The following is a 12,532-nucleotide window of genomic DNA, read 5'->3' as shown; positions in this document are numbered from 1 at the left end:
TTATCGCGCAGTATCGAAACTGCTAATGCAAGCGAAACGTAATAAAGCATAACTTCCCCCCAGTCGAGTTAGATTTCTCCCGCGATTTCCCTCTATTTTTATTGTCTCCCTTTGCACGCTCGCGCACAACAAGTTTCAAGAAGTGCGTCATTAAGGAAATTCCAACTTCTCACGATTGCGGTTGCAGGTCGTACTATATTTCCTACCGCAAAAACCTTCCCCGTTGAGGGATCTGGTGAGAGATGTCCTCGTGAAAATTGTGTCAAAAACGTGAAAATTTCGCATTGACAACTGCGGTAATCCGACTTATAACCGTGGTTAAACACGCAGTGAGTTCAGTGAGAGAAAGAGAAGAAGAAGAAAGAATATCATGCAAAATGTATTAAAAAATTGCTAAAATCGCTATTTTCTCTTAAATGAGAAACAAATCTCTTCTTTCTGCTTTTTCCAAATACTATTTGAATGTTGTCTCTAATAAAGTGATTGAAATCGTTGTTTACGTAACAGTAATTTACATGAAATTATTAGCATACGTATTGTATAATAATACGAATTATTATATATAATTATTGACGTATGACTAGAATTTCATGTGACTATTAATACACACATTTTCTCTCTGGAAATGTATAGTCGATCTAAATACATATAATAACGTATCTTTCAGCTGGCGCATTTGAATATTTACAATGGCGAAAATAATCGCGAAACATGAAAGCTGCTCAGTTCATCCGACTGTCAGCCGCGTGTATTGTACGTTAAATCGCTATAATGTATAAAATACGGTGGTGTACGACGATTCCCTTTACAGACTCGACACACGCGAGAAATACGTGTCATAGTTGCAATTTAGACGCGGAAGTACATGTATGAGAAACTGTCGGTGTCTGACGAGAAAATAATGCATTACGACTAAGGCAGCGCACCGTGCACAGCGTTACGATAAAAACGCAATTAAAAGGGTTCGTGTGATAAAAAAAAGAGACTAGGAGCCTTCACACAGCCGCGTCGAAAAAACGCGCCGACTTCACCAACGCGGAATTTTACAGTCGGATGATGATAATGTAGCTCGCGCAAATTATTTCTCGGGCATCTTCCCTCGAGCGCATCCAAAATCGCAATGTATTTTCCTACTTACGACGCTTGCAGCGAACGCGAGATTATCTTTTTCCCGGCAACAATATTAGCTTTATATAATGAAAATTACATTTTCAAGATGATAAAAACAAAAGGGAATAAAGCTTCATCAGGTTTCTTTAAATTCTTATATTTTCGAAGATGAATCGTGAAAGAAAATGTTAATTAATGACAAAAGAGAATAATCGACGTTAATTGTTACCGAAAGTAACTGGTACGGATACAAGGGAAATTTTAAAAAGTTACGCAGCCTAATTACACAACTTATAGGATTCATATAGTACTCACGTAATAATGCCGTTATAATAGAATTATAATATAACACTCTTGAGGCATGCGCGCATACAATTGCTCCCAGGAAGTTATTATCGTCCAGAATATGAAATAAATATTAATCTACTTCGTTCTCTTCCTCCTTCTTTCTCGCCCTTTCATTCTCTCTCTTTCTCGCACAGGGATTAAGCGTGACGACGTGCATCTCCCGTCCGCCCCGTCATTGTCATAAAGTTACCTGCGCGAATTTTTCGCGCAAAAAGCCAGGGTGCCTTTGCATACGAAGGCCGCGCGATTATGATAAGTTACCGCTAGAAGGAACGACCAAGAGTTTTCATACCCCGCTGATAAGACGGCAACAAAGCGATACCACGAGGGCTGGTCTATAATCACGGGACATTATTCTTATTATCTGGCGGCACCGCCGCCACACCGTCAACGAACATGAATTAAGCCGTAGAGCGCGTTGCGAGGTACCCAGTCTCGGCGACGTTGCACGACGAACGTAATAGCCGAGCACTCCCCATTAGATTGTTATTGATCTAATTAATTATTCACGCCTCATTCACCGCCGCAGCGCTGAAACAATGCCGTTCTTCGAAACTCGCGAGGAGCGCCTTCTGTTACACGACAATCCTTCACTTCACCAGACGAAAATTAATAAGCCCTCATCTCCTCTGTCAACGACCGGATCCGTTAGCGAAGAATAGAATACAAGCGAAATACAAGTACGTATAAATTTCGCGACATATAATTGTCGTTGAAAATCAGTCTCAGGATCATGCATCAAATCATGCCTCAAGAGTATTATTATATTCTACAAATGTTAAAATATTTATGTCTACTAAGTAAATCGCATTGATTATTACTAAAATATCGACTATTATATAAAAAATATTTTTCTTTATCACTCACCGACCAGCCGCGATTCAGGATCGGTTACATTCTGCTACTCATTTCTGAAATAAATAAAAAATAAAAATGATGAAAAGCTGATTAAATTTCAGACATGCATTAATAAATATATCAAGCATTAAATCCTTGCGGTGTGATTTGAATTAATTTAACCAATATATGTATTTTGGATTTCAAGACCGCAAAAAAGTATAAAAATATGAAATAGAGTTTACGAATTTACCTTCAAGCCGATCCTGCTTGGCCCGAACCGGATCCTCCGGTGCCGGTGTGATCTCTGTCACAGAGACCGTAAGATCCGTTCAATCTGGAACAGAAGTGATTATTCCAACTTTTATTATTGCAATTAAAACACACTTGTGATTAATTGATGATGCAAGTCAAATTTTTATAAAAGAATTATATTTATCTCATTCGTGAATAATAAAACGTGGAAATTCGACTTTTTGTTAAATAAATCTACCAATTACCTCACGATTGCTCTGACATCGCCCTTCCTGAGCCTCCTCCTCTTCCCAGTCCTTCATTGATCACTCCCGATGCGACGGCTTCGCAAAGCGCTAAAACATGGAACGATCATGCGCGAGCTGATTACACGGATCTAGAAATATTTCTATTACAATTGTTAGATTAATATAATTGTACAATTTCTTACGCCCGTATGCGCGCGTAATACGCGATACTACGTATATACGTACGATCGCTTCCACGAAAGCTCATCAAAGCTTCTGCCATTACTAGTTAGGAACACGATCGCATATTCGCGATCTGATATCTGTATAATATCTAATGCAATCGGCATGCTAAATGTCACAAAGTGTTCATGAGATTCGTGCGCATGCAATTTCAGCTCTAATAGTTAAAACAATCCTCAGCGCGTCATAAAACGTTGTAAAAATTGACTGACGACAAGTGCGTAGTGCGACACGTAAGGCGCGCGAAACGGAGTGAAGTTGCCGCGGTCACGTGATCACGTGATCGCGCGGGACAGTAGAGATCACGTATTAATTTAATTTTATCCTTTTTAACGCGACAACTAAAGATTGTCGTAATCTTACGAGATTTCATAGCGAGAATTATACTTTGATAAATATTGGGTTGGCCAAAAAGTAATTGCGTTTTTTTTTTATATAAATAAAAGGCGAATTTTTCATGGGAAACAAAAACTTTATTAAACAATATATTGTCCATTTTGTTTGATTTTCTTTTGCCATTTTTCAGGCAACTTCATGATTCCGCGCTCAAAAAAGTTCTTATCTTTTTCAGCAAAAAACAATTCCAACAACGATTTGATATCCTCATCAGCAGTAAAGGTTTTACCATTCAAGGCGTTTTGCAAAGAACGAAACAAATGGTAATCTGATGGTGCCAGGTCTGGCGAATATGGTGGATGTGGTAACATCATGGTAACACATCCCATCCAAGCTGCAACAATTTTTCACGAGTGACCAAACTTGTACGTGGTCTAGCGTTATCATGGTGAAACACAACACCTTTGCGATTCACCAATTCTCGACGTTTCTGTTTGATGGCATCATTTAATTTATCCAGTTGACGACAGTATACGTCTGAATTAATGGTTTGATTCCTTGCAAGCAGCTCAAAATACACAATACCTTTAAAGTCCCACCAGACTGACAGCATAATCTTTTTTTGGTGAAAATCTGCTTTTCAAGTGCTTTGAACAGGTTCATCACGATCTTTTTCGTTTGACGTTGTTGTAGACGATCCATTTTTCGTCGCCTGTTATCATGCGTTTCAAAAATCGATCATTTTCCTCACGTTTCAAAAGAGAATCGCAGATGTCAATACGCTTAGTGAGATGAATTTCTTTGAGCTCATGTGCTACCCAAATATCGAGCTTACTAATGTATCCAAGTCGTTTTAAATGGTTTTCAACACTCGATTTCGATATGTTAAGATTCTCAGCAATCTCTCGGGTCGTTAAACGCCGATTGGAATCGATCAGTGCCTTATTTTGTCATCATCAATTTCGATTGGCCTTCCTGAGCGTGGTGCATCTTTCACATTAAAATCTCGAGATCGAAATTTAGTAAACCAATTTTGACACTGCCGCAGTTTTAAAGCATCTTCGCCATATACATGACATAACTTTTTATGAGCTTGCACAGCGTTTTTCCCTTTTCGGAAGTAATAAAACGAAATATGACGAAAATGTTCTTTTTGATTTTCCATTTTGAAATCGACGGCAAACAAACAATTGTTAACGAAATCGTGTACTTTCTTTTTGTAAAACAAGCTTGAACTGTGAGTTGTTAACCTACATAATGAATTTGCGGTTTAGAATGAAGTTAGTTACATTTCAAGCATGTATGTCCATCTATTGTAAAAAAACGCAATTACTTTTTGGCCAACCCAATAGTTATAGGTACATCGCGTCGACACGTAATTTATACGAGCAATTATTATAAAAGTATATGTTTACGGTTGCTCATTTGACTCTTCGTGTATGCAAACTTGCAATGATGAATACGCAAGTCAATGCGGGCTTTTATAAACTTGTGTCTATCTTTTATAGGTTAGTAACACTTTCTTCCATAGCACAGTCGGCAAGAAGACAGATTGTTGTCCGCCAAAAACGCACAATTTAATATGATGCAAATATAAATGATTTTGGTGAGCATAAAGCTCGGCGACGCGAGTGGAATTGATAACGACGCCGAAACGAGCGCGCTAAAATAAATACATCGGTATTTCACTCGCGATGAAAGTCAACAAAGTTCATTGCTGTCGTCATCGTAGTCGTCCATCAAACTTGACCGCTTTTTTCTCACTCTTTCTTTGTCATATGTTCTTTATTGATTGACTTCACACATGCACAACACAATATTCGCGACGCGATATTTGTATATTTTAATAAGTACATTTAATTCTCAAAAATATCACATTTTTATTTATTTTTTCCATGTGCCTTTTTTTACATTCATAAGAATGTAGCGCGTTGAAACAATGAAACGGAGTACATTTGTTACTTAAAGAGATGTGAAAAAATTTGAACGAGAATGGAGGTTATAACGTTGGGCGAACGGCGTATTCGTATACTCATATCTCTGTAATATGTTAATTAGTCAGTGCGCCAAATACCGCAACGGATTCACGAGATTCGCGTGCGTGCAATTTACGCTCTAATAAGTTCAAATACAAAACTCACCGTGTTATAAAACGTTACAAAAGTCGACGACAAAGTGCATAATACGGTACGTATGTCGCCCCGAATGTAGTGAAGTACGTAGTAAACGTTGCCGCGCGACATGTGATCACGTGAGATGATGGAACAGTGGAGCGAAGTATAATTAATCTTGCGTTTTGATCTATATTTTGTGGAAGCTTCTCTCTTTTCTAATTATTCCTTAAATGAACTCATTATTATTACTCATAATTATTTCCAACACAGTTGTTCCGGTATACATGTCAGAATGTCTTTATTAAATTTTGATACAATTTAAAATGTACAATTGCACTAGCTCGAACTAAACCCAGCGACTCACATCTGATGTGTTTTCTCGGATCTTCGAAACATAACTGTTTCAATGTTACTTTAGTTTTGATTTAGAGGTGCCAAAAATCTTCGAAGATCGCTGCATGTTAGATCACAATAATCGATTCTCCGCTCGGTTTCTCTATTGATAAATAATGTCATCGGCAAGTAAATAATGTTACAGGCATATATGGTATAACCATATAATATAACTGTCAAGAATATCGGAAAAACACTTATAATTTTAGCGCGAAGGCTAACGCAACATCTTATAAATCAGTAAAAGAGTAAAAATGCCATGCAAAATGTTAATCAATAAATTACTAAACTCTAGTAATTGCCATGAGAGAGTTTGTCATCGAAAAAACTTGCAAATATACGTGCAAAAATATTGTTCAATGGCTCCATGTTTTAATCGAAATACACTATGCACTACGAATCATTCACGTCATGTGAAAGCGCAAACAAATTTGTCGCTTTATATTTCGCAGCCTGTCGTTTAGCGAGATAGTCACTGTCAGCATTTGATGGTTGGCGATAACCGAAGCACAGCCATCGAGAAATTTAGGTCCTCGTAAAATCTTACGACATTTAATTTATATTGCGATGCATGGTCGCGGTGCAAATTTTTTTTGTAATGCCCGGCAGTTTCGATAACGATGAGGGATAGAAGCAACGCGGTAATATGCCACTTTTAAAACGCACCCCTGTCATTTTTACCCCGGGAACGGTGGTACGTTCTGTCAGACTCGTCGCGCACAGAAGCACCATATCCAGCCGTAAATTACGAGGGACGTTTACGCGGGACACATTTCGCATGCATTTCGCCAATTGCGTTCGACGACTCGCGACGAGTTACGCGACGGATGGTACATTCGTTCGATCTGAATAGTCCGCAAGGCGACTCTCAATTTCGATGACGCTCAACGGTATATTCCTTCTTCTCTATTTCTCTCTCTCTCTCTCTCTGTCTTTTGCCAAACATCCTGCCTACAGATGCAACTTGCAAAGAGCGAACGATCAAAGCAATGACGAAAATTATTTTGTATTTCATAAATTTAAATTGTGTAGAGATAAAAATGTTGTCATACCTCTATTTTCTCGGCTTCCATTGTTTGGCCGTTCCCTGTACGTATCGTAGCGTTTAATGGAAGATGCGCCACTAATGATACTGGCACACTTTTCTCCGTTATAAGGTTGCATACACGAAGACACCCTTGTACGATAACCTAATGATACTACGGGGAATACACCTGCTCATTCATCACACTCCGCTCGGAATTAATGTAGATTAATGTCTCGCTAAATAAAGGATCGCCATTTAAAAAGTTAATAGCTATCATAAAATTATTAAGAAATACTATAAATAAATGTAAAAGGGGAGAGATATAAATTGTTGCCGCACCGACGACTGTATGTATTTACCATTAATTTTTGCTCGTATCAAACAAAATGATCTCATAAAGCTCCGTTTTTGCTTATTGAAAAATGGCTATCGGCTCTGTCATTGGAAATTGTTACGTTGCATTTTTATACTGTCACGATTAATCCGATTGTTCTTGCTAATTGGCCGACAATAGCGTCACAAATCGTACTGCAAGAGAGACAAAGTTGAGAATAAAAAAACTGATATTCTCCGAATGACCATGTTAACGATTCAAGTTTCTCGATTTCGCCATGTGTTACATTCACCTCGCATTTCTCTCTCCTGGCGAACCTATAGTCCCATCGATATAATTTCGCCACGTGGGCACCTCCTACGATCGTCAGACAGAGCGAGGAGGAAATGGCGAACGCTGCCAAAGTGAGTTCGTGTGTAAACCCAGTCCGCACTGAAAGAGGCACTCAAAGTGTCCGAGTCTCTCTAACGCGCCGTGACAGCAAGAAATAAGGCGAAGCGGGTACATTAGTCACACGCCCTCGATCGATTTCGTATACAGGGTGTCAAGAAGAAAGGGTGCAATTACCCAATATGGAATGTAACTCCGCAAAGATACGAAGATCTTTTGACGAATGAGACATGAATGAAACACGAACGAACGTAATAAACGAGGAATGGACTCCCGTGAGATGAATTACGCGAGTGCACTTTTTCCGTGCGATTTTCGCGAAGGATAACGATATTTTCAAAGCGACATGCTCGGGGGCGCGAGACGATAATTTTAACGAGTGCGACTCGGGGGGGATGCAACGCCAGGGAAGAGACGACGAGGCACGGACGAAAGCGCAAGAAGAAATGCGTTATTACGTGCCTACAGTATCTAGTCCCCGGGTAAATATGAATGGCTTTAATATTCCGTAAGCACGAAGGCGCCACTTTTAAAGCTCATGCATATCCCGGACGTGACCGGAAAATATTACGGGGGCCACGCGAGAAATCCCTACTTCACTCCGCTATCACGAATAAAAAGACAGGGTAGTGTCTCGTACTCTTGGGGATGAAATGCGGTGGTCGGCGCGTGCTGAAATGAACCGGGGTCATCCGGGCAGTTCCCGCCGCGGAACCATCATCTTCTACGCCAATATGCCATGTTTTCCACCAAATAGGCCAAAGAGCATAATAAAAATAAAATCATGAATTTTACTGTTTGAGAGAATCTTTCCGGGAAAAGTCTACATAGCTGGTATTATTCAACCAAGGTGGAAACGCGAGTTATTATTTAACCGACGCTTCTGTGCGCGCGGTTCTCGCATCAAAGAGTTTCATTGTGCTGAACGATTCCAACGTCAGAAGATACACGCAACGATAACATAATAGCGGCGTCTTTATTAACGGAACGGCACGACGGAAGTTCCCCACTGACGTTACGCCGTTGTCGCGGAACAATGAGATTTTTTTCCGCGTTTAGATTACGTTTCTCCGGATAACGATCTCGAAATTAAATTCTCTATTGGGACGCGTCAGCTTACCTCTCTCTCTTTATCTACCTTTTAATGAGTTCGAAATCCGAATCTTTTTTCCTTTCGCTTATGCTAAAAAAAAAACGAAAGAAAAGAGATCCGGAGAATTTATAAAGTCAGCTCGCGGATATTCATAAAGTTCTCTTTCGTAAGAGCGCATAAAACGCACAGAGAACGCACTTTCTCGACGCGTTTCCTTTTCATAGCGAATATATGATCGCGCGCAATCAACGCAGTTAATATTCCATTGTTATGAATGCCATAACATTCTCTGCAAAAAGGAGAGATAAAGCTCAGATCCCCTACGACTTATATGCTATGCAGATAAGATTATCCGCGCTCTTGCACTTACGTAAAGCCGTTTACGCTCGCGTGCAAGTGGCTCGCGTTGCGTTTCGCACGATACGTTTCTTGAGATGCACATTTACGATCCAGAGAACTCGTTCGTTGAATCATCAACCAAGAAAATGCGAGGAAACGCTTACCGTGTGTACAACGCGTGGCAAATAACGTTAATATCAAGACGAACGTTCGTTAACGTCTTTGTCGTAGAGCGCGATTGTAGCGTAACGATGAATCTAATGAAGCAAGTCGGATGTTGGACAGGCCGGTATTTAAATGCAAACGAGGCCCTCGCGCATGGTTGGACACTTCAGCGGTCTCGTGCCCGACTGCGTACACCATTTGATTAACATTTTCATCGCGACGGCCCGAAAACTTCGTACTAGTCGCCGGAAAATCCGAGATTACAAATTTTCATTAAAAACTTTCGCGAGTGATCCTCGCGTAAATCCATGCTGTCGTCTATGGGGCGCCGCGTGGCATCTACGTCGTTTTCTTGTCATCATTTTCAACACCATGGCGTTACCCGCGCGATTAATATAAGTACATGATATCATCAATCACAAACTCTGTATACAGGTATATCTCGGCGAGTTGTATGTATTTCAAATTGTTCATATTATAATATATATAAGGAACAAAGTCATGTAACGAAAACTATGTGGCTTAAAAGGAAACTATTTTAATTTTTGGAAAATACAGTACAGCAAATAGAAATTATAATTATTATAGAACATTTAGTATCAATTAAAATCTGAATTCCAAATTTACCACCTCTCGAACTTATTTAATGCGAGCGATAATAGCACGAATAAAATGGAATGTAACTAATAGAGCACTCGACGTTTCACACAGGCGAAATTTAGTGTCATATGCGAGAAATGAATAATAATCTCATCTGATAGAAACTCTGTAACGAATAATAAAAGGCTATCTCCCGCAGATCGAGTTACGTAACGGTATTACGTTAAACGATAAGCTCGAAAATTGAGCTAAACTTTATAGAAGGATCGATTCTACCCGCATAAAATCACGAACGTTAATCGATCCTTTTTCGCAATGCTCTGGTTTCACCGAGGAAGGATGGTCGGCAAATCCACTAGAGTGTCCAAGGATACCACATTAAAAGAGCGCGTTATAAGGACCGTTATGAAACGGGCCGGCACTTTCGGGAAGACGAATATAATCGGAGAATAGCGCGAAAGCAATTTTAAGCTTGATTTATCGCCGATCTCCAAAGGAAATCGCGGTTCGTGCCCTGATGCCCGCAAGGTTCCACTTGGATACGAGAAGAACAGGGTGTCCTTAATCCCATGAGAGAGGAAGCTGCGACGATGGGACTCAAATTTTATTTTCGGTGGAGAAAGGAGATAACGATTCTTCTGGAAGACAGCTCGGTATATCGGTTTTCGATTTGCCGCCGGTAATTTTAAGCGAGGTGAATCGAACCGTTGAAATTCGCGCTCGAATTATGATCATGTGAGTAATCCGAGCATACGATGCGCGATTGAAAAGTAAAAAGTGTGGACATCATAGAGTGGAGTCCAAAATCATGGGAACACTCGACAATGTAGAAATTCAAATATTTAATTTTGATATTTCCTATATTTTCTTTCTAATCAATATTACTAAATTATATAATGTCTGTTTCTCATGTAAGATTACATCCGCAGGTGTTCCCATAATTTTAGAATCCGTTCTATGCTGTCCATAATTCTTACTTTCAATTGCACATCACATCTTCGGATTATTGGCATGACCGTAATTCGAGCGCAATTTTCGCAGTTCGATCCACCTCGTATAAAATTACCGGCGGCAAATCGAAAGCCGATATACCAACCAATGTTACGCATATCTAGAAGTCAGTTTAGAAAGTACAAAATATTAAACTATTTGATAACACACGGGGTATCGTAATAGTAATCGTTCTTGTTTAAAATGTATTACTTGCATCATAAATATTGAAATGCGTGTTAATGAAGCATTCGTCATCATTTTTTTTCTCCTCGCAAATACGGAAGTGTTTATTACTATAAAACGCGCTTTCATCACGATTAACTTGAATTTTGCAAGTGAACATTGCTTTTCATTAAAAAAAGGATTTCATTTTGATCGTACGGCATTCAGGAGGCGAAATTCAACGCCGGATATTGGTGACGAAACGACGGCGTTTTACGGTTAAACAAAACACGCGTTCGTGCAATCTGAAGCGTGGGCTATGCAAAACAGCTGTCGGCGAACAATAGAGCCGCACGTTATGAGAGCTCCCGCTCGATTTCGTCGAAAACCGCCACGTTTTATTCAGCTCGCTATAATGTGGACCCACGTTCGACATATTTGCAAAAGTGTCCGGTTGCGACTCGTCGTTTTAATCACACGCGATAGATCGAATGCATTGCCTTCGCGAAAAAGCAAGATGCAGTTTTCAGAATCGATTAAAGATGATTACGTTGAGAATATCGAGGGAATTTACCGGTATCTTACAATGTTGCCGTTATTTATGCGTTTTTTCCTCGTTAGTTAATAGCAGTTAAATGTATGTCCAGCTTATAAATATTTATATGTGAGGTGCGTCACTGCAATAGAATTATACAGCCGATAAAGAATCATCAAGTATTATTCACAATTAGCCTGCACTACCGTGCGCATGCATTGCTACTTAACTTAATAAAGTTAACGAATATCTTACTCGAGGTAAATTTAATATTTCAAAGTGTTACTCTCCTTAGAAGATTGAAAATAAAAAAATAATTATTTACAAAAGTTATATAAATATAGTTATAACTTGAACAAGATTCGTGCATCGTGAAAATTCTGTCTCAGTTGTCAAATATCGTTAACTCATGATAAATGCGTTTGGAAACGCGTGTTGAAAAAATACTCAATCGCAATCTATGGAATAAACGCGTTTATGTGTCGTCGTTGATTTTGACATTATAAATGGCCGGATGCAGTCAATAAAGCAAAATGAACGCAACACACACGAGGCGCTTTGGAGGTAAAATAAAATGGCAAAATGCATCCGCACTCGCGGAAAACGTCCTGTTTCTCTCCCTCCTTCTCATTTCTCCCTTTTCCTGTCGTTCTTTTTTATATAGCGCACCAGCCGCATGTGCAACCGACGACAACTCTGCGTACACCCCAGCTGTGGTTAACGGTTCAATCTGCTGATTTCAATAATAACGTGAAATTTACATCTCCCGAGCGCGGCCGGGAAACGAATTACGCGCGATACGAACAGAATTCCCGACGAAGAGGGCTTGCAACACGCGCAACGAGATTTTGCGATGAACTCTCAATTATTTGCGCAGGGGGTCGTCGTTACTATTTCCAGCTAACGGTATCCATAAGTTTGCGCGTTTCGCGAATTTTGTGCATTTTGTGCGAACACAATAAAACCATTCACCGAATTATCCGGTAGGTAATGCATAACGCGTGCGTCCGTTTTGTTAAATAACGCGCAAA

General features: G+C 39.7%; 1 long non-coding RNA gene across 2 annotated transcripts; it reads right to left on the bottom strand.

Annotated features, from left to right (window-relative positions):
* Nucleotides 1-1,633: 1,633 nt before the first annotated feature.
* Nucleotides 1,634-2,878, bottom strand: LOC109610878. Of its 2 annotated transcripts, XR_002193185.2 has the most exons (4): nt 2,796-2,878; nt 2,549-2,632; nt 2,326-2,369; nt 1,634-2,227 (listed from the first exon to the last, which is right to left on the bottom strand). It is a non-coding gene; the product is annotated as an uncharacterized LOC109610878 (long non-coding RNA). The 2 variants fall into 2 exon arrangements; XR_002193184.2 differs by having other exon boundaries at nt 1,634-2,369.
* Between the last annotated feature and the right edge of the window lie 9,654 nt (nt 2,879-12,532).

Source organism: Ooceraea biroi, chromosome 1 (assembly GCF_003672135.1).
Source record: "Ooceraea biroi isolate clonal line C1 chromosome 1, Obir_v5.4, whole genome shotgun sequence".
Classification (NCBI taxonomy): Eukaryota; Metazoa; Arthropoda; class Insecta; order Hymenoptera; family Formicidae; genus Ooceraea; species Ooceraea biroi.
Note: the sequence above shows the minus strand (reverse complement) of the source record. Positions and strands in the feature narration are given on the sequence as shown.